This window comes from Colobus angolensis, unplaced genomic scaffold (assembly GCF_000951035.1).
Source record: "Colobus angolensis palliatus isolate OR3802 unplaced genomic scaffold, Cang.pa_1.0 Scaffold94, whole genome shotgun sequence".
NCBI classification, from domain to species: domain Eukaryota; kingdom Metazoa; phylum Chordata; class Mammalia; order Primates; family Cercopithecidae; genus Colobus; species Colobus angolensis.
In genome coordinates, this window is record NW_012123376.1 from 8073587 (window position 1) to 8095092 (window position 21506).

The 21506-nt window shown below is 34.1% G+C and overlaps 1 pseudogene; it reads left to right on the plus strand.

Annotated features, from left to right (window-relative positions):
- The first annotated feature begins 12581 nt into the window (after positions 1–12581).
- On the plus strand, positions 12582–13503 carry LOC105504664 (annotated as a pseudogene).
- Positions 13504–21506: the final 8003 nt, after the last annotated feature.

Below are 21506 nucleotides of genomic sequence, written 5' to 3' on the forward strand. Positions count from 1 at the left end.
ACCCAGCTAATTTTTGTATTTTTAGTAGAGACGGTATTTCACCATGTTGGCCAGGTTGGTCTTGATCTCTTGACTTCATGATCCGTCCACCTCAGCCTCCCAAAGTGCTGGGATTACAGGCGTGAGCCTATATTATTCATCTCTTACATATCAGGTGTTCATTCTGTGATTATTATTTTATTGCCTAAAACATATCTGTTACAATTTCTTTTCGTTTATTTTTGCCAATAGTACAAGCTATCAAAATTTTTTTTAATGAAAATATTTCAAATTTGTCCTGGTTTTTGAGGATGATTTTTCTGTGTATATTCTAAGTCTGGAATTATTTCTATCATTACATTGACTATATTACTTCACTCTTACGAATTTTTATTTTACATGTGTCTGATAATTTCAATAGCTGAAGATCTTTTCTTTCCTTCCTGTTGTTATATGCAGGTATACCTACATATATTAATATACAAATGAATATGCATTTATATGTGAACACACATACACAGAAACACATACATACATATTCATTTATTTATTTTCTTCCTTCTTTTTGTGCCAAGTGGCTTTTGAGTGAGTGATTCATTTCCAAAAAAAATTATTTGTCAGACCATTTTAGGGCTCAGAATGAAAGAGTAACTCTAGCAGGTATTTGTGTATACTTCTACTCTTCAGAAGGCACTAATTTTAGGAACTACTTTAAACTAAATTAATGATTGGATGGTTTTCCCCACCTAGGTATGGTGAACTTCAGCTCAGTGTCTACCAGAGAGGTGCTATATTTACAGCTTCTCAACATCATTTCCCCATGCTCTGCTTAGCACCAAAGAGACTTCTGCTTAATTTAAAGCCACATTCCCTGAAAGTTGATGATAAAATTTCATTCAGCGTTTACATTTACACTGAGAGTGTATCCTTTGGATGATCACATCATTAGGAGAAAGAACTCTTTTATTAGACTCCACAATTTAGGTGGCTCTGAAATTTGTCTTCTGGTCCCGGTATTTTTCCTGATCTTGAAAATCAATATTTGTAGAAGTATTCATGATAGTCAAACTCAAAGAAGCAGAAAAGGCAACAGTGGTTGCCAGGGCCTAAAGAAAAGAGAAATAGAGAGTTGTTTTTGAATAGCTATAAAGTTCCAGTTCTGCTATATGAGTAAGTAGAGATTTGCTCTGCGATGTAGTGGTTGTAGTTAACAATGGACAACATGTACTTAAGAATTTATGAGAGTAGATCTCACAGCGAGTGCTCTTACCACAAGAAAAAACAAAAACAAAATAAAAAACAAAAGGACACTTTGGGGGGTGTTAGATATGTCTACTACTTTGATTGTGGTGGTGCTATCACAAATATTTGCATTTGTCCACACTCATCAGATGGTTCACATTAAATATGTGTGGTTCTTACATATGTTCTACCTCAATAAAATTGAAAAAAAGAAAAGAAAAACATCAGTGCTCCATTTCACTTATTTTGTAAAATAATTTCATAAAAAAACAGCTTCAGTAATATTTATCTCTTGGTTGCTGCTATCACAAATATTTTTGGCTTGGTAATTACTCATTATCTTGCTAGTTTTATGCTTTTAAAATATGTTAAAATTATTTTACCAAACAATTCTTATTATTTTCACCAGAAGATTTGAACAGAACTACTATGTTTTTACATTACTAGTTTTCCTAATTGTTTTTAAGATTTCTGACATTGCAATTTGTTTTCCTAAATGCGTATTACCTAATTAACATTTTTAAATGTTCTTTGAGAGTCTAAATGAAATGCGTATACTGTCTTGGGAATAATGCTATGTATGTCCATTAATTTGAACTTGTCATTTTTATCATTTTAATCAATGCTTCATATCCTAATTTATGTTTCATCAAATTCATCCTTCAATTTCTAAAAGAAATAAATTAAATTATTTCACTAGAATTGTGAATTTATTATTCTTATATTAATCAATAGTTCTTGCTTTATACACTAAAGCCATGAAGTCAGTTGATTTTTTTTTGTTTTTCTTTTTTTTTTAAATTTTGGATTACATGTCTTCTCTGTGGTGTTTGATCTTACATAAGTTTGAAACACGTTTTTGGGGCCATTTTCTATTGTTTTTATTGTTGTAAATTGCCAGTGCTATTTTCCTAATGCTTTTATTTTTAAAATTCCAGAGTAATTTTGATATATAATACCTAAACATTCTTAAAAAATGTTATTTTCTTGACGATAACTTAGCTTTGTATACAGGGAAACCAGAGACTCAATATCTACCTGGCTCTGAGCTCTGGCTCAAACTAAAAAAATTAGCTTCTGTGAAAACGGAGCAAGGAAAGAGTCTTTAAGTAACCTGGCTCCCCAAACAGAGCTTTCTAATTAATAAGCTCATTAATTTTACTCATGTTTTTCTTTTATTCTTTGGATCTGTGGATTTGCTACACTCCACTTTTTTATAAAATGCCATTCCCAGTCTTTGATTTTCATTACACAGAAAATACTTAAACTGTTTCACATACTGATGATATTCTGCTTACCACATCAAAATATGTTTATATATAATTTTGTAATATATATATGCAAAGGTACATGTATCTATACGTATGCTTATATATGTACGTGTGTGTATATATAGTTGGCCCTCCATACCCGTGGGTTTCACATCCGTAAATTCAAGCAAGTATTAGTTTAAAATATTCAGAAAAATACTCCACAAAGTTCCAAAAGGCAAAAGTTAAATTTGTTGCACCCAGAATAGTATGTTAAATCCATGAGACTGAAGTAATGTGTAGGGAATGTATTAGGTATTATAAGTAATCTAGAAATGATTTAAAGTGTAGCACAGGACATATGTAAGCTATATGCAAACACTGTACCATTTTATATGAGACTTGAGCATTCATGAATTTTGGTATCAGCGAGGGTCCTGAAACCAATTTTCCAGATAACAAGAGATAACTGCATATATGTGTGTGTTTGCATTAATATGTAATTTTGAGGCATTCAACACATTAAAGTTTTCACAGGTGTCATTTTGATTTAATATTTAATTATTTTTATATTTGGAAAACCATTCATAATGTATGTGGTAAATTATATTACACGGTTTCCTTTTAACACCAAAAACATAAATGCTATAATTTAATTTATTAACAAATGCTTTTGTTCACATTTACTACTAAATGCTCAGCAGATAATTTTCCTAGATTACAACAATTTATATTTAGAGAAACTTTATTGGTTTGCATTAATGAAATAATAGCATTTTAACTGCATTTATGGATGCTTTCTATTATTACCCACTTTTCAAAACAATGTAAATAGACCACTATAAAATTCCTTCTAATCCACTATAAAACATATTCTTAATTATTGAGTTATCTGTAAGGTTTTTAATGTTTTTTTTTTCCTCTTAGAATCAATCAGTTTCACTGAAATATTACAATTCATCTGAGTATATAAAACATTTATTGAAAAATGCTTAGGTTAGAATTTCTATGTTAATAGTAGATGGTTTTATGAAGATCTAGAGAAATAAGGCAGTTATTTTTAGCAAAATAATCCTAGTAGAATTGGTGAATCTTCTGAGGAGATTAAGGAGCATAAATAAATTAAGTAATGGGATAAATGTTGTCAGCAAAATGGCATAGTAGGTGATCCCAGCCTTTGTCCACCAACAACATCAAGAAAACAACAATTAGACAGCTATTTACAAAAATAGCACTGGAGAGCTCAGGATTCCATTTAAGAAGCTGCAGCAGCATGGTAGAGCAAAAAACCTGGGAATAACTGTTAAAAGTAAGTCAGATGAAAATTTTCATTTTACCTACATTATGCTATCCCGCAGACTGGCGCTGCTCAGCATGAAAAAGGAAAGTCCTGTTCTGTGGGTTTTCCTTGCAAGGAAAATGAGAGCAAAGAGATGACCAGCTTTCCCACTCTTTTAGAGCACTGTCCAAAGAAACTGCCTCACTTTCAGGGCTCCCAGATTGCTGAGGAGATCATTGTAGCTGAGACATCTGGAGATGGCTAGGAATAAAGAAGAAGGACAGGGGCTATCAGTATCAGTCACACAGAAGGTGCCACCATGGTCCCTGGTGACTTGCTCTGCACAGGACCCCAGTGGCCTTCACCACTGGGAACATCAACAGTGATTGGGCTGCAACACACTCTTGCAGCTTTCACCACTAAAGACTCTGCAGCATCAACCACCACAGCCTTGCCACCAAGAGCTCCAGTTTCTGCCCTTGCAGACTCCAGCTGCCTGAGCCTCCATGCCTCTTCCTCACTCTACCCAAGAGCTGTCCAGCTGGTGCCATGACAGATACCCTGGACTCAAGATTCAGCATGACCACTACTTATGTACCTGAAAATGGCTCATACCCCCACCACCATCCCTGGCCTACAGCTGGTCCCTGCAGTCACTCGTATACACATTTTCATCCCCAAACTCCATAGTCATGGTTATGATTTCTGCTGGCATCTGCCTCCATGGATATACCTACAGTAGTCCCCAGCCCCTGCCACCATGTTCATGCACACTGCTAATCCAAGCCACTCCTGCCTTTAGCCTTAGTTCTCCACTGGTGGGCCCAGAGGCACTGTGGAGGACTCCAATAGCCCTCACATTCCCTACAGACCCTCCATAGCTCTCACCAACAAGGACCTCACAGTTGCCAACATCATAAACATCAGTTGCTTGAGCTGACAAGGCACCATGTTCCTCCAGACCTGGAAGCAACCACATCCCTTCACAAATGGTATGAGGTGCCATAGCATTTTCTAGCATGCCTCTCAACTTCTGCAGTTGGAGGTCTTTCTTTACCAACCCCAGTCTGTAAGTCAGGAAGAGGTGACTGCTTCTTCCAATGTGCAGATACCTATGCAAGGCGATGATCAGGAAGAATCAGGAAAATATGACACCAGCGAAAGAACACAGTAAACTTCTAATAACTGACACTAAAGAAATGAAGATTCGGCCAGGAACAGTGGCTCACGCCTGTAATCCCAGCACTTTGGAAGGCTAAGGTGGGTGTTTTTAGATCATGGGGTCAGGAGTTCAAGACCAGCCTGACCAACATGGTGAAATCCCCTCTCTATTAAAAATACAAAAATTAGCTGGGCCTGGTGGCAGTGCCTATAATACCAGCTACCCAGGAGGCTGAGGCAGAAGAATCATTTGAATCTTGGAGGCAGAGTTTGCAGTGAGCCAAAATCACGCCATTGTACTCCAGCCTGGGCAACAGAGCGAGACTCCATCTCAAAAAGAAAAAAAAGAAAAAAGAAAAAGGAAAAAAAAAAAAAGAAATGAAGATTCACAAATTGTATCACAAATAATTTAAAATAATAGGTCTAAAGAATTTCAGTGAGCAACAAGGGAACACTGATGAACAATTTAACAAAACCTGGAACACAACAAAAGAACAAAATGAGAAGTTCAACAGAAAAAAGAAAACATAAAGAAGAAGCAAACAAATTTCTGGGCTGCAGAATACAAGTGAGATAGAAAATGGGAGCATCAATAGCAGACTCAAAACAATACAATAAATAATAGAAAATTTCAATACCCTACTTTCAACAATAGATAGATCATCCAGACAGAAAATCAATAGAAAACATTTGACTTACCCTACACCACAGGCACATATAAAATATTCCATCCAAAAGCAAAACAATATTTTCCCAGATAGATTACATGTTAGGCCACAAAACAAGGCTTATGAAATCCGAGAATATTGAAATCATATCAAACATCTTTCTGAATACAATGGTATGAAACTGGAAATCAATAACAGACAGAAAATTGAAAAATAAGCAAATATGTGGAAATTAAACCACATGCTTCAAAAGACTAATATGTCAAAGAAGAAATCAAAATGGAAATAAACAAAAGTCTTGGGACAAAAGAAAATGGAAACACAACATACCACAACTTATAGGGTGCAGGAAAAGCAGTTATATTAATAAAAGCGAGGTTCATAGTGAGAAACACCTAAATGAAGAAAAAAGAAAGAACTGAAAAAAATGAAAAACCTAGATTTACATAGCAAGAAACAAAAAAAAAAAGGAGAACAAAACTAAGCTCAAAGTTAGCAGAAGGAAGAAAATGATCAACATAAGAACAGAAATAAATAGAGACTAAAAAGACAATCTAAACTCTCAGTGAAACTACAAATTGGTGTTTAAAAATATAAACAAAATGGCAAACTTTTAGCTACACTAAGAAAAAAAATGGAAAAATCTCAAATAAATAAAATCAGAAGTGAAAGAGGAGACATCATGACTGATACCACAGAAATACGAGGAATCATAGGCAACTGCTGTGAACAATACACATAAAATTGGATAGCCTAGTAGAAATAAATGAATTCCTAGACCCATTTAACCTAGCCAGACTAAATCATAATGAAGTAGAAAATCTGAATAGACCAATAGTGACTGAGGAGATAGAATCAGTAAAGAAAAAAATCTCTCAACAAAGTAGAGCCCAGGACCAGATGGCTTCACTGATGAAGTCTACCAACTATTTAAATAAATAGATATTAATTCTCAAATTCTTCCAAATAATTGAAAAGGAGGGAATACTTTCAAACTTATTTTTCAAGGCTAGCATTAACCTGATAATAAAGCCAGACAAGGAAACTACAAGAAAAGAAAATTACGGATGTATATCATTGATGAACATGGATGCAAACATTCTCAACAAATACTATAAAGTGAATTCAGTAGCACATTAACAGGATCATCCACAAAGATCAGGTGGGATTTATCCCCAGGATGCAAACAAGGTTTAACATATGCAAATCAGTAAATGTGGTAGACTACATTAAAATATTGAAGAATAAATATTCTATGATCATCTCAATGTGCAAATTTAATATTCTTTCATAATAAAAGTTATCAACAGATTAGTTACAGAAGGAATGTAAATGTACCACAACACAGTAAAGGTTATATATGACAAGCACACAGCTGACATCATACTTAACAGTGAAAAATTCTCTGAAAGGTTTTCCTCTAAGATCTCAAACAAGACAAGGATGCCCACTGTAACCATTTTTATTCAACAAGACAATGTAGCCAAAGAAATTAGGTGAGAAAAATAAGTAACAGACATCAAAAAGAGCAAGGCAAAGGTAAAGTTATATCCATTTGCAGATGACGTGATCTTATGTATAGACTCCTCTAAAGACTCTATAATAAAATCTGTTTGAACTAATAAAATAATTCAATAAAGTTGCAGAAAACAAAATCAGTGTGCAAAAATCAGTTGTATTTCTATACACTACTAGTGACTTCTCTGAGAGATAAGGAAAACAATCCCATTGCAAACAGCATAAAATGCAATACAATATTTAGAAATATATTTAACCAAGGAAATAAAAGATCCGTACACTAAAATCTATAAGACATACTACCCAAAGAAATCTACAGATTAAATGCAATCCCTGTCAGAATTCCCAGGGCATTTTTTCACAAAACAGAATAAAATAATCCTAAAATTAATTTGGAACCACAAAAAAAATCCAAATAGGAAAATCAATCTTTAGGCAAATAGAATAAAGCTGGGGGCATCACATTTCCTGATTTGAAACTCTACTTTAAAGCTATGGTAATCAAAACAATGTATTACTGGCGTAAAAACAGGCACATAGATGAATGAAACAAAATAGAGCATTTAGAAATAAACTCACTCATATGGTCAACTAATCATTTACAAAGGTGCTGAAAAGGCTGACTATCCTGTCACTTCAAGAAATAGTGTTTGGACAACTGGATGTCCACATGCAAAAGAATAAAACTGGAACCTTATTTTACACCACATCCAAAAATCAACTAAAAATGAATTAAAGGCTTGAAATTATAATAACCTTGGAAGACATATGGAAAGTCTCCCTGATACTGATCTTGATACTGATTTTTTGTATGACACCAGTAGTGCAAGGAACAAAAGCAAAATTAGTCAATAGGCTTACATCAAACTCAAAAACTATTGCATAAAAAACAGTTAATAAAATGAAAAGGCAACCTTCAGAATGGGAAGAAGCTATTTGTAAACTACATATCTGATATGAGTTAATATAAAAAATATACAAGGGACTCAAAAACTGAATAGCCAAAAAAATAAGTAAAACATAAAAAACAAACAAACAAAAAATCTGATTTAAAAATAGCAAAGGACCTGAATAGACATTTCTCCAAAGGCCAATAAAAAGCCAACAGGTACACCACAGAATGAACATTTTGTTTTTTCCTTAGCAAATTTATTCACTGTTGGATTTTTTTTTAATAGAAAAACATCAGCAATTTCTTTTTCTTCCCCCATTGTTTTCTTCTGGAGTGTTTTTTTCCCAGTATTACTGATGTATGATTGAAAAATAAAAATTGAATATATTTATGATGTATAACATAATGTTTTTATATACATATACATTGCAAAATGATTAACATAATAAAGTTAATTAACATATCCATGAATTCAATAATTACTATTTTGTATGTATGTGTATGTTTGGGCATTGCAGGGTAAGAATACTTGAGATATACTCTCTTAGCATATTTTAAGTATACAATACAGTATTAACTATAGTAATTACACTGTAGGTTAGGCCTCCAGAACTCATTCATTTTGTAATTGAAAGTTTCTTTGACCCTTTGACCAGTATCTTCTGTTTTCTGCCACATCCCAGGCCCTAACAACCCAAATTCTACTCTCTGTTACTCATGCATTTAACACTTTTTTAGATTTTATGTGCAAATAAGATCATGCTATCTCTCTCTTTCTATGTCTAGCTTATTTCACTTAACGTAATGTTCTATGGGTTTCTCCATGTTGTTGGCAAATGACAGTATTTCCTTTTTTAAGGACAAATAATAATGCATGGTGTTCTTTATCCATTCATTTGTTGAATGACACATAGCTTGTTTCTATATTTTAGCTATTGTGAATAATGTTGCAATGAACAGGAGAGTGCAAATAACTCTGCAAGAATGTGATTTTTTTTTCCCTTTTTGGATATATACCCAGAAGTGGAATTGCTAGATCACAGGGTACTTCAAACTTCTTAATTTTTAAAGAACTTTAATACAGTTTTCCATAATGGTTATGCATTCTCATCTACAGTGACAAGGGTTCCTTATTCTCCAGTCTTCTCCAAGACTTTTTTTCTTTTTGATAATAGCTATTCTAACAGATGTGGGACAATATCTCAATTTGGTTTTGATTTGCATTTCTCTGATGATTAGTGATGTTAAGCACTAATCACATCACATTTTTTTTAATGGTGCTGGGATAACTGGCCTATTGTTTTTGTTAGCTTTGTCAAAGATCTGACGACTGTAAGTGTGTAGATTTATTTCTGGGCCCTTATTCAGTTGTATTGGTCTATGTGTCTGTTTTTGTACCAGTACAATGCTGTTTTGGTTACCGTAGCCCTGCAGTACAGTTTGAAGTTGGGTAACATAATGCTTTCAGCTTTATCCTTTTTGCTTAGGATTGCCTTGCCTATTTGGGCTCTTTTTCTGGTTCCATATGAATTTTAAAATAATTTTTTTTCTGTTTAGTTTTGTGAAGAATGTTATTGGTAATTTGATAGAAATAGCATTGAATCTGTAATATGCTTTGGGCAGTAGAGCCATTTTATTTATATTGATTATTCGTATCCGTGAGCATGGAATGTTTCTCCATTTGTTTGCATCATCTCTAATTTCTTTGGACAGTGTTCTGTAATTCTCATTGTAGAGATCTTTTACCTTCCTGGCTAACTGTATTCTTAGGTATTTTATTCTTTTTGTGGCTACTATGAATGGGATTGTATTCCTGATTTGGTTCTCAGCTTGACTGTTGTTGGTATAAAGGAATGCTAGTGATTTTTGTATATTTATTCAAAAGTTCCTTTAATGAATCAGCAAACATACAACTTAAAACTGCAGTATTGTATGAAATTATTTTTGTATGTTATTCTTTTTGAGTATTTGTGCTTAAGTGTTTTTATTCACATATTAATATACATGGTAATTAAGGTGCCTTTTGCTTTCTTCACAACTTTCATTTGAAATGATATTATAATTCAAATGTTGAAATATTACTTAATTTATAATTTAATGTAATTGTAAGTACATGAACATGTTTTCAAATTAATAAGTTTTGCAAATGTTACAAATTTCAATGAAATTAACAATCAAAATAATGGAAAGAAGTGCAAAACCTTTCTAGTGGTATATTACAGTTTAAAATATACCTTTATGTAAAATAATGGTAATACAATTACATTCTCACAGAATTGTTAGTTTTGTTTTGCCCATTGTCCCTATGCTTTAGAGAAAACAACACCAGATGTCTAGAGTGTCATTAAACTACTAAGCATAGCATTCAAGTCTTGAAAATGGAATCTTGAAATCCACTAGTTTTGTTGCACACACTTGTAAGACTTAATGCAATGTATGCTACTAAAAAGTTTTAGTATCCCTAGGAAATTAACTTATAAAATAAAAAGTTTAAAGACAAGCAATCATTTTAGAAAAAAGTAGACTTTTCTATTTTTTCCCAAAAATATTTGAGTATAAATTAAGGGACACTTTATTTTTAATATCTTTAGATTTTTTTTAAAAAGTTGTGCTTGATATACACATAGCTATGTATTACTCAAGGTGGTTATTCTAGCTATATGCTGGAATCTTAATTTCTAATACTTTATAGAAATATTTATTCATCAGCAGTATTACTATGTAACATTAAATAGATGATAACATTAGTTTATTTTAATTTTTCTTTTTACTTTCTATTATGCTTTCTCTCCTTGTGAATACTGAAGATGTATCAATACAAATATTTGTATTTTTCTGTAATCCAGTTCAGCTAGACCATATCTTAATCTATAGTTTTGGTTTGTTTTACCAAAATCCTACTAAGTTTTAGAAAGCATGATTTTCTGAAACCTCAAATAGGTAAAAATGGCCAATTACTTGGTTTTAGTAAATTTTCTTCAGTAAATTTCATACAATACAGATAAGATTATGGATATTAAAGTAGACTAATTTTAATTAAAATATCTATACTTCTTGAAATAAAAATTATATGAAAGAGAATAAAATAAAACTCTTGCTTACAATACAATGTCAGTGTATGATTTTGCATGTTACATAGGCAAACAAGAAATCTAAGGAATCACAACAAATTTTAAAGTAATACACATGCTTTAAATAATTGATATGGATATATGTGGCTAAAGGACAAACCCTAAAAGAAGCAAAGTAATTAACGTGACTATTTTGCTTAAAGAATAACAGAATATAGCTAGATTCTTGAATTTATAGGTTCAAGATATGAAAGATATTTATACTATCAATGTTAAGAGTTTGCATAGCTTTTGATGTTCTTTAAAAATTCAAAATATATAATGTAAATATCTAGAGTATACAATTTTAATTCTCAATAGTTTACTTTTTCTAAATGCTAGATATTCAAATTCTTTCCTGCTTCATTTAATCTAAAAAATTAATTCTACTTTTAGCAGCATATTTACAGAAATCCATGCTATAAAGGCACCTGCTCGTAAGACAGGTGGTGCTATCTGCTTATATATGAGGGATAGGATCAAGAATAAAAGGTTGAATTTATTAAAGAACAGCAAGGTACAATTTGTCCTCAAAAGTAAGTAGCCCTACATTTTAAAAACACTGTGCTCTAGAGGAGCTCAGGGAATAATGAGTAAAATGTGTGAAATATCAAGAATAATTAAGAAAAATCATAGTGTTAAATATCAGCAAAGGAAATGCATCTTTCCTCCTACAACCTTCTCTTCCCATTTTCTTCTTTACTTTTAAATGTCATCTCTGTTCTCAAATCATTTAGGCTAGTGCTTGCAAAAGAGTAGTATAATTTCTAGGTAATTTGACATATCCCCTAGATAAAACTGTTGTTTGTGTATTTCTTTATTTGTGCTTCATTTAATGTGAGTCCACTATTTTGTATGACTTAAATGGGTCAAAATTTAATAAAATCATATGAAAGGTGTCAGCTTTCCAAAGGGAGTAGCTTGATTTCTCTTCGGATTTTTTAAACCTCATTTCATAAAGTCTTCCTTTTTTGTAAGTGATTTACATGCAATTCTTTCATTTTATATATGCATATATATAATTAAAAATTTAAATTATAAATTTAAATTTAGAGTAACACCATAATGAGATATGCCACAGAGTAATTTTACATTCATTACTAGTTAATTATACCAATCGGTTAATCCATATATTAGGGAAAGTTTTGATTTTGTTCTTTAACATAAATATTAAAACCACACATTTTTAACTTATTTTCTCTAATGAGTAATTAGAGCTGAAAGCATGTATTTAAACAATTGAAATTCTTCTGCTTTGATGTAAAAGGACAACATTGTTCACGCGTTTCTTAGAACTAATTCAGATCCTTGGAAGAAAACAATTAAAAAAATAAATTTTTATAAGCTCATATAAGATTGAAATATGTGATATTAAAAACTCAATGTCCCTGACGTGATTCTGTCCTGAGTGGCTGTTCTCTTGAGCAGTGGCCGTTTATCTCCACCCGCCTTCTCCCCCACCTAAGTGCATGCCACCACCCGATGGAAGATTTGAGGGACGTGGACATGTCCCTCCCGAGGCCCCAGAATTATCTTTTCAGTAGTGAATTAAAGGCTGACAAAGATTATCACTTTAAGGTGGATAATGATGAAAATGATCACCAGTTATCTTTAAGAACGGTGAGTTTAGGGGCTGGTGCAAAGGATGAATTGCACATTGTTGAAGCAGAGGCAATGAATTACGGAGGCAGTCCAATTAAAGTAGCGCTGACAACTTTGACAATGTCTGTACAGCCAATGGTTTCCCTTGGGGGCTTTGAAATAACACCACCAGTGCTCTTACGGTTGAAGTGTGGTTCAGGGCCAGTGCATATTAGTGGACATCGCCTAGTAGCTGGGAAGGAAAATGCAGATTCAGAAGATGAGGAGGAGGAGGAGGATGTGAAACTCTTAAGTACATCTGGAAAGCTTTCTGCCACTGCCCCTTTCTGCCCACAGAAAAAAATAAAACTTGCTACTGATGAAGATGATGATGAAGCTGATGATGATGAAGATGATGATTTTTATGAGGAGGAAACAGAAGAAAAAACACCAGTGAAAAAATCTATATGAGATACTCCAGCCAAAAATGCACAAAATTCAAATCAGAATGGAAAAGACTCAAAAACCATCATCAACACCAAAATCGAAAGGACAAAAATCCTACAAAAAAACAGGAAAAAACTCCTAAAACACCAAAATAACCTAGTTCTGTAGAAGACATTAAAGCAAAAATGCAAGCAAGTATAGAAAAAGGTGATTTCCTTCCCAAAGTGGAAGCCAAGTTCATCAATTATGTGAGGAACTGCTTCCAGATGACTGACTAGGAGTCTATTCAAGATCTTTGGCAGTGGAGGAAGTCTCTTTTAAGAAAATAGTTCAAACAATTTGTCAAAAATTTTCTCTCCTATTTTGTTTCTATTAACAGTTGATATCTGGCTATCCTATTTATAATGCAGGGTGAGAACTTTCCCTACCATGTTTGGTAAATGTCCAGATTCCGTTGACAAGAATGTGTTGTCCAAAATGCCTGTTTAGTTTTTAAAGATGGAACTCCACCCTTTGCTTGGTTTTAAGTATGTGTGGTGTGTTATGATGGGACATAACAATAGTGGTAATCAGACATGGAAATGGTGGGGAGACAAAAATATACATGTGAAATGAAACTCAGTATTAAAAAGGAAAACTCAGCGTATTAACTTTAAAATTTAATCACCATGTCAAACAATTCAAAAAAAACAAAATAAATTATTTGAAAATGAAAATTTTGTCACAGATGAGAAATGAAGCCACAAGTAAATTGGCAGTAAGCAATGAAGGAAAGAAAGTGTGATGGCAGAATTATTTGTTTCAACTAGATATTGGTTTTAACTTGCTAAAAAGTTATTGTCAGAGTCAAAAAAGATGTAAAATGAGAAAGATATGTTTTGTATTATCAATTATATATATTTATTTGTAATTATTATGGATGTGTAATAGTTTTATATAGTTATGGGGTATTTGTGAAATTTTGATACAAGCAAACAATGTATAATAACCAAATCAGGATAATTGGAGTATCCGTCACCTCAAGTATTATCATTTCTTTGTGTTAGGAACATTGTAATTCCACTCTATTAGCTATTTAAAAATATACAATGAATGATCGTTAACCATAGTCTATTGTGCTACCAAACACTAGGTATTCATTCTATCTGACTAAATCCTGGTACCCATTAACCATCCTCTCTTTTTTCCCTGCTCTCTACACTCCTTTCCAGCCTCTGGGATCCATCATTCTTTGGGCCTAATGCACAAATCTGAATATTTGTTTAAAACTATATTTAAGTGTGGTAAGTTTTATCCAACAAGTGCATGCAGTGTTTATTAATTCATAAATATATGATAAATTTAGGACTTAAATAAACAAGAATAACACCATGAAAGGTCTCCTATTTCATGGCAAGTAATTGGATTTTTTCCATGTATTTCATGAGATATTTAAGAGGTTTTAGAGTATGGAGATTGTGGTAGAAGTCAAGAGTATATATATATATTTTTTCTCTAGGTCACCTTTGTGACCTTGTGTGTCACAGAATTGACACAAAAGTTCTTAACATATAACTATGCAAATGAGAAATGAACAAAGCCTGAATTTTAGTTTTAGAGGGTGACTTAGAGAAAAATATATACATTCGTGCCCAGAGGGAGTTCATAGAGACATTTTTCTATACAGGAATGCACTGCATAATGATTTTTCGATCAACAACAGATTGTATATACTGTGGTGGTCCCTAAAATTATAATGGAGCTGGAAAATTCCTATCACCTAGTACTGTAACAGCCATAATGTCTTAACACAATGCATCACTCCTATTTGTGATCATGCTGTTGTAAAGAAACCTCCTTTCATAACAGTCCTATAAAATATATAGCACATACAATTATGTACAATTCATAACGCTTGACAATGATAATGAGACTATGTTGTTGGTTTGTATATTTGCCATAATTTATATTTTTATTTTAGAGTGTATTCCTTGTACTTATTTTTTTTTAATTTAACTTAAACCAGCCTCAGGAAGGTCTTTTGGGAAGTATTCTAGAAGAAGGCATCGTTATCATAGGACATGATAGCTTCACGCATATTATTGGTCCTGAAGACTTTCCAGTGTGACAAGAAGTGGAATTAGAAGACAGCGATATTGATTATCTTGATACTGTGTAGTCCTGGACTAAAATGTGTTTGAGTCTTAGTTTTTAGCAACAAAGTTTAAAATTAAAAAGAAATAAAAATTTAGAAATAGACAAAAGCTTATAAAATAAGAATATAAAGAAATGAAGTATTTTAGTACAGCTGTACAATGTATTTGTGTTTTAAGTGAAGTATTATTATAACAGAGCCAAAAAACTTAGAGGAAAAAAAGGCCAGGCGCAGTGACTCACTCATGCCTATAATCCCAGCACTTTGGGATGCTGAGGTGGGTAGATGATTTGAGCTCAGAAATTCAAGACTGGCCTGGGAAACATGGCTCAACCCTGTCTCTACTAAAAAACACAAAGGATTATAAATTATTCTACTACAAAGACACATGCACACGTATGTTTATTGCGGCACTATTCACAATAGCAAAGACTTGGAATCAACCCAAATGTCCATCTGTGACAGACTGGATTAAGAAAATGTGGCACATATACACCATGGAATACTATGCAGCCATAAAAAAGGATGAGTTTGCGTCCTTTGTAGGGACATGGATGCAGCTGGAAGCCATCATTCTTAGCAAACTATCACAAGAAGAGAAAACCAAACACCGCATGTTCTCACTCATAGGTGGGAACTGAACAATGAGATCACTTGGACTCGGGAAGGGGAACATCACACACTGGGGCCTATCATGGGGAGGGGGGAGGGGGGAGAGATTTCATTGGGGAGTTATACCTGATATAAATGATGAATTGGTGGGTGTTGACGAGTTGATGGGTGCAGCACACCAACATGGCACAAGTATACATATGTAACAAACCTGCACATTATGCACATGTACCCTAGAACTTAAAGTATTAAAAAAAAAAAAAAAAAAAAAAAAAAAAAAAAAAAAAAAAAAAAAACACAAAAAGGCCAGACCTGGTAATTCATGCCTGTAATCCCAGCACTTTGGGAGGCTGAGGCTGGCAGATCATTTGTGGTCAGCAGTTTGAGACCAGCCTGGCCAACATGGTGGAACCGCATCTCCACTAAGCATAGAAAAATTAGTCAGGCACGGTGACACATGCCTGTAATCCCAGCTACTGGGGAGACTGAGACAGGAGAATCGCTTGAACTTGTGAGGTGGAGGTTGCAGTGAGCTGAGATCATGCCACTGTATTCCAGCCGGGACAACAGAGTGAGACTCTTGACAGAACAAGACTCCATCTCAAAAATAAAAAATAAAAATAAATAAATAAATAAATAAAAATAAATAAATAAAAAACACAAAAATCAGCCAGGCATGGTGTTGCATGCCTGTGATCCCAGCTACTCAGGAGGCTGAGACAGGAGGATCGCTTGAAACCAGGAGGTGGAGGTTGCAGAGAGCCATGATCATGCCACTTCATCCCAGCCTCGACAACAGGGTGAGACTGTCTAAAAAAAAAAAAAAAAAAAAAAAAAAAAGAGAGAGAGAGAAAAGAAAAACAAGTTTATAGAGAAAAAAATTAAAGTAAGCTAAGGTTAATTTACTATTGGAGAAGCAATTTAAAAAAAATAAATTTAGTGTAAGCAAAATGAAGTAGTGTATAGCAATGTTCTAGGCCTTCATATTCACTCCCCACTCACTCACTGACCCACCTTGAGCAGCTTCTAGTCCTGCAAGCTCCATTCATGGTAGGTGTTCTATAAAGTAGTACCATTTTTTATCTTTTGTATTGTATTTTCATTGTATCTTTTCTTTGTTTATACATATTTAGATACACAAACACAAATTTTATTATAATTGCTTCAATATTCCATGCAGTACATGTGGAACAGGTTTATAGACTAAGAGCAATGGATTGTACAAGATAGCCTAGATGTGTGACAGACTATATCATCTAGGTTTGTGTAAGTACACTCTGTGATGTATGCACAATGACAAAATCACCTAAGGATGCATTCCTCAGAATGTATCCCCATCATTAAGTGACAAATGACTGTATTTGTCTTGTCACTAATTGGACTGAGAAAAAAGTTAAGGAATTAATAGGAGAGAAAAAATAGCTAATATTCATTTCTTTTAAATGATAGTATTAAGCAATAGTACCTCAGGCAGAGAATGATGATATCATTATCTTTAAGCCTTCATGGTTGCAGGTTTATGCACCCCTTCAATTTTGTAAAAATACAAAAATATGATCATATATAAAATGAATTTATTTTAATTGTAGTTTTATCTTTATATTTTTATTCAACTCTCCCATTTCTGTCACTGTCCTCTCAAGCAAGTCATCACTTTCCCTACACCTGCTCCTTAACCCATCTTAACACTTTTCAAAATGTAAATATGTATATACACACATAAACATACAAAGATGGACGCTCATCTACATATACAAGGTTCATTTTATGTCATTGTTTTTAAAAAATGAGAAGTATGCGCACTATTCTGAATCCCACTTTTTCTCTCTTAGTAACACCTTGGGAATCCTTCCAAGTCAATTCTAAAACCTCTTAGTCATGGTTTTAAGGGGTCCATTATCTCCCTGTGGCTGCCTTTTGTGAAATCTGTCATACTTTTAGAAACATACATTCCTCTATTGATTAGCATTGACATTATTTTCTATTATTCCACATTATTAGAGTGGCTATATGTATTTGTGTGTACATGCCAGGCTAATTTTACAGTGGCAGTTGCGTTTTTTCACTCTCAAAATATCCCAGTGCCTAACTGTGTTGCTAGGGAGATGTAGTGGTGTTTTGAAAGGTAAAGAAAATAAGACTAGCTAGGAGCCTTAAAATCTGAAGATGGGCATAGCAGAGAAGCCTGTGAGTTTTCTTTTCACTGCTATATCATAGAATGAATGCTGGAGAAGCTAGTAACCTGGAACAATAATAGCTACAGATACACACACACACACACAGAGCTACCTAAAAAAAAGTCTACTCTTTCCAGCCAAAAGAACAGAAAACAGGTGATCTAACAAGATACATAACTTTAGACCATAATTGCTTTCTAGCAACCAAAGCCCACAGAACTAACATTGGTCCTACACCCAATTTCACCACAAAATGTCAAGTGTTGAGCCTAGATTTCCAACCATTCCACATTTCAAAGAGACACTCAACCATTCCTCACACTACCTCCCAAACAAAAGTGTTATCTGAGAAAATCAAGTAGGGAGTCAGGACTGTCATCCAAATGTGTAACGAAGCCCCTCACTGTGGAGTCAGTGGAGACCACGTGGGAAATAGTAACAAGGTATCTTCCAGTCAGGAAGGTATCAGTGAAGTCTTCATGGAGAGCAGAACTCACACTATGCCAGAAATAATGATAAGCCCATCACTTATAATGTCAACAGAAGCTGAGTAGGGAACCAGGAATTCCACCTGCCCTCAGCATTAACAAAGCAGAACTCTCTACCTGCTACCAATGTGCTATCAAAAGAAGGCAGCTAAAATTAAAATTTTACATAAGATCCAGAGTCTCATAACATAATACCACCTTTCACTTCCCTGACCCCCGGCCCTGCCGCAAAAAAAAAAAAAACAAAAAAATATTAGCGGTGAGACTCAGACCTTTGGGACTACAACCAAAAAAAAATAAATAAATAAAAGCTAACTTTTGTGTCACCCAAATTCTTAAAGGAGAGGAGAAAAAGAGCAGGGACAATAAAGCATAGGAAGAAATCACAGCTGAAAATTTCACACATTTGAAAGAGACATAAACCTATAGTTTGAAAAACCAGAGCAAAACCCAAACAAAATAAACCTAAAGAAATCCACACCAATGCACTTAATAGTCAAACTTCTGAAAACTAAAAACAAAGAAAAAATTTTGAAAGCAGCAAGAGAAAAATGACAGCTTACTTTTAGTGGAAAAAAATAAGTTGAATTACAGAAGATTTCTCATCAGAAACCATGGAGGCTAGAAGGAAATGGCATGACACTTTTTAAATGATGAAAGGAAATAACTGTCAACCCAGATCCTATATGCAGTGACAATATCTTTCAGGAATAAAGAGAAAATCAGTAAATTCTAAGATAAAGAAAACCATAATTCAACACCCATTCATGACAAAACTCAGTGAACTATAGAGAACTTTTCTAAATTAATGAAAAACACCTACAAAAACATATAGCTAAGATTATTCTTTTTTTTTCTTTGTTTTAACTATACTTTAAGTTCTAGGGTACGTGTGCACAACATGCAGATTTGTTACACATGTATACGTGTGCCATGTTGGTGTGCTGCACCCATTAACTCATCATTTGCATGAGGTATATCTCCTAATGTTATCCCTCCCCACTCCCCTGACCCCATGACAAGTCCCAGTATATGATACTCCCTACCCTGTGTCCAAATGTTCTCATTGTTCAGTTCCCACCTATGAGTGAGAACATGCAGTGTTTGGTTTCCTGTCCTTGAGACAGTTTGCTCAGAATGATGGTTTACAGCTTCATCCATGTCCCTAAAAAGGACATGAACTCATCCTTTTTTATGGCTGCATAGTATTCCATGGTGTATATGTGCCACATTTTCTTAATCCAGTCTATCATTGATGACATTTGGGTTGGTTCCAAGTCTTTGCTATTGTGAATAGTGCTGCGATAAACATACAACTACATGTGTCTTCATAGCAGCATGATTTATAATCCTTTGGGTATACACACAGTAATGGGATTGCTGCGTCAAATGGTATTTCTTGTTCTAAATCGAGGAATCGCTGCACCGTCTTCCACAATGGTTGAACTTGTTTACAGTCCCACCAACAGTGTAAAAGTGTTCCTACTTCTCCACATTCTGTCCAGCACCTGTTGTTTCCTGACTTTTAATGATCGCCATTCTAACTGGTGTGAGATGGTATTTCATTGTGGTTTTGATTTGTGTTTCTCTGATGGCCAGTGATGATGAGCATTTGTTTCATGTGTCTGTTGGCTGCATAAATGTCTTCTTTTGAGAAGTGTCTGTTCATATCCGTTGCCCACTTTTTGATGGGGTTGTTTGTTAGTTTCTCGTAAGTTTGTTTGAGTTATTTGTAGATTCTGGATATTAACCCTTTGTCAGATGAGTAGATTGCAAAAATTTTTTCCCATTCTGTAGGCTGCCTGTTCACTCTGATGGTAGTTTATTTTGCTGTGCAGAACTTCTTTAGTTTAATTAGATCCCATGTGTCAATTTTGGCTTTTGTTACCGTTGTTTTTGGTGTTTTAGTCATGAAGTCCTTGCCCATGCCTATGTCCTGAATGGTATTGCCTAGGTTTCCTTCTAGGATTTTTATGGCTTTAGGTCTAACATTTAAGTCTTTAATCCATCTTGAATTAATTTTTGTTTAAGATGTAAGGAAGGGCTCCAGTTTCAGCTTTCTACATATGGCTAGCCTGTTTTCCCGGCACCATTTATTAAATAGGGAATCCTTTCCCAATTTTTTGTTTTTGTCAGGTTTGTCAAAGATCAGATAGTTGTAGATGTGTGTATTATTTCCGAGGACTCTGTTCTGTTCATTTGGTCTTTATCTCTGTTTTGGTACCAGTACCATGCTGTTTTGGTTACTGTAGCCTTGTATAGATATAAGTCAGGTAGTGTGATGCCTCCAGCTTTGTTCTTTTGGCTTAGGATTGCCTTGGCAATGTGGGCTCTTTTTTGGTTCCATATGAACTTTAAAGCAGTTTTTTTCCAATTCTGTGAAGAAAGTCATTGGTAGCTTGCTGGGGATGGCAATGAATCTATAAATTACCTTGGGCGGTGTGGCCATTTTCACGATATTGATTCTTCCTATCCATGAATATGGAATGTTCTTCCATTTGTTTGTGTCCTCTTTTATTTCACTGAGCAGTGGTTTGTGGTTCTCCTTGAAGAGGTCCTTCACATCCTTTGTGAGTTCAATTCCTAGGCATTTTATTCTCTTTGAAGCAATTGTAAATGGGCGTGCACTCATGATTTTGCTCTTTGTTTGTCTGTTATTGTTGTATAAGAATGCTTCTGATTTTTGCACATTGATATTTTATCCTGAGACTTTGCTGAAGTTGCTTATCAGTTTAAGGAGATTGGGGGCTGAGACGATGGGGTTTTCTAAATATACAATCATGTCATCTGCAAAGAGGGACAATTTTACTTCCTCTTTTCCTAATTGAATACCATTTATTTATTTATCCTGCCTGATTGCCCTGGCCAGAACTTCCAACACTATGTTGAATAGGAGTGGTGAGAGAGGACATCCCTGTCTTGTGCCAGTTTTCAAAGGAAATGCTTCCAGTTTTTGCCTATTCAGTAT